General features: G+C 55.2%; 1 protein-coding gene across 1 annotated transcript in view; it reads right to left on the minus strand.

Moving 5' to 3' along the window:
• Positions 1-1,498, minus strand: part of NOS1 (nitric oxide synthase 1) — an 80,204-nt gene that overhangs the window by 11,018 nt on the left and 67,688 nt on the right. The window lies entirely within an intron of this gene.

The raw sequence follows: 1,498 nt of genomic DNA on the forward strand, positions 1-1,498 counted from the left end.
TGAGGGCTTGGGTCCCCGTCAAGATGGGGCTGGGTGAACCCAGCAACCCCTCGCCTCTCCACCTTCCACATCCCACCTCTACACCTCATGTGCGAGGAGCGTATCCCAAATCCATTGTAGGCAAACTAGTCCAAAAATTAAAAAGCAAGTGTTCAAGTAGCATGAGACAGTCCCCAGGCATTCCACGCAGCGAGCCACCAACTGAGCGCGAGTCATGCCTGTCCCCTGGCGGGATCGGCCTCTCCCTCCTCTGAGCGGGAGCCAGTGTTTACAATGACGAGAACGTGCTTAACACTGACCTGGTATAGTCTATGTGGCAAGTCCTGGGCTCAGCACTTTATATGAACTCCCAGAATCCTTCTCATCTCCCAGACTCACCACCATCCTAGGTGGTACGTGCTATTATTCTCTCCCTGTTGCAGCTGAGGTCAATGGGAGCCCAGAGAGGTTAAGGAATTTGCCCAGGGTCACACAGTTCGTAAGTGTGAAGTCAGCAGTCTGTCTTGTAACCATCACACCGAACTGCTTCTGCGTACTTTTCATTCACTGTAACCCCCAAACACAAGCCTCTCCTTCAGCAGGGACTCAACCCAAGATACAACAGGCGCAGTTCGAACACTAAAAGCGGCTGCCTGGGACTGATTCGAGGTGTCTCTCCCCAAGTGGTGCTCTCCCAGGGCCGTGGTCGGCAAACTGCGGCTCACGAGCCACATGCAGCTCTTGGGCCCCTTGAGTGTGGCTCTTCCTAAGCCTTAGGAGTCCCCTAATTAAGTTAATAACAATGTACCTACGTATATAGTTTAAGTTTAAAACATCTGGCTCTCAAAAGAAATTTCAATCGTACTGTTGACATTTGGCTCTGTTGACTAATGAGTTTGCCCACCACTGTCCTAGGGGATCTGCAACAGGGCTGTGCCTACATGCTGTGCTCACGTGCTGCCCTGACTGTACCCCGAGCTCCTCTGTAGCGGCGAGACGCCACTGTATCACCGGCGGCCCAGCCCGCAAGGCACTACCGCTCCCTGAGCCCTGCGCTCACCTGCACCTACTGAGACGAAGCACCGACTGACTCCTCTACCTTTGTCAAGAAAGGTGAGGAAGCAGGTGGGGACGTGAACAATGAGGTCTAATACGTGGCCTCATGCCTAGTGGGCGTGGGGCTGCATACAGTGCCTTCGGACCCTCAGAGGAGGCAGGGTCAGATTCCAGCTGCCGTTTACTCTGTGGGCAGGGGGGCGGTGACACAAAAGGAAGCAGGGTGGCCCAGCTCCAATCAGTCTCCCCATCGGTGTCCTGGCATCACAGACAATAGAGCAGCCAGCTGGGCCAAAGTTGTTCAGCCAAGAGAAATGGGGAGTGAGTGTTCCGTCTCATAAGCTGGAGGCAACAGAGACCCAGCCTCCTACCTGGGTTGGTGACTGGGGCCAAGAAGGGGTCTCCTCTTCCCCGGACGCCCACTGCCTCTGGGACTCCCTGAGAAGGGGAGGGCCTAGGGGTG

This window comes from Myotis davidii, unplaced genomic scaffold (genome assembly GCF_000327345.1).
Source record: "Myotis davidii unplaced genomic scaffold, ASM32734v1 scaffold1330, whole genome shotgun sequence".
Taxonomy (NCBI): Eukaryota; Metazoa; Chordata; class Mammalia; order Chiroptera; family Vespertilionidae; genus Myotis; species Myotis davidii.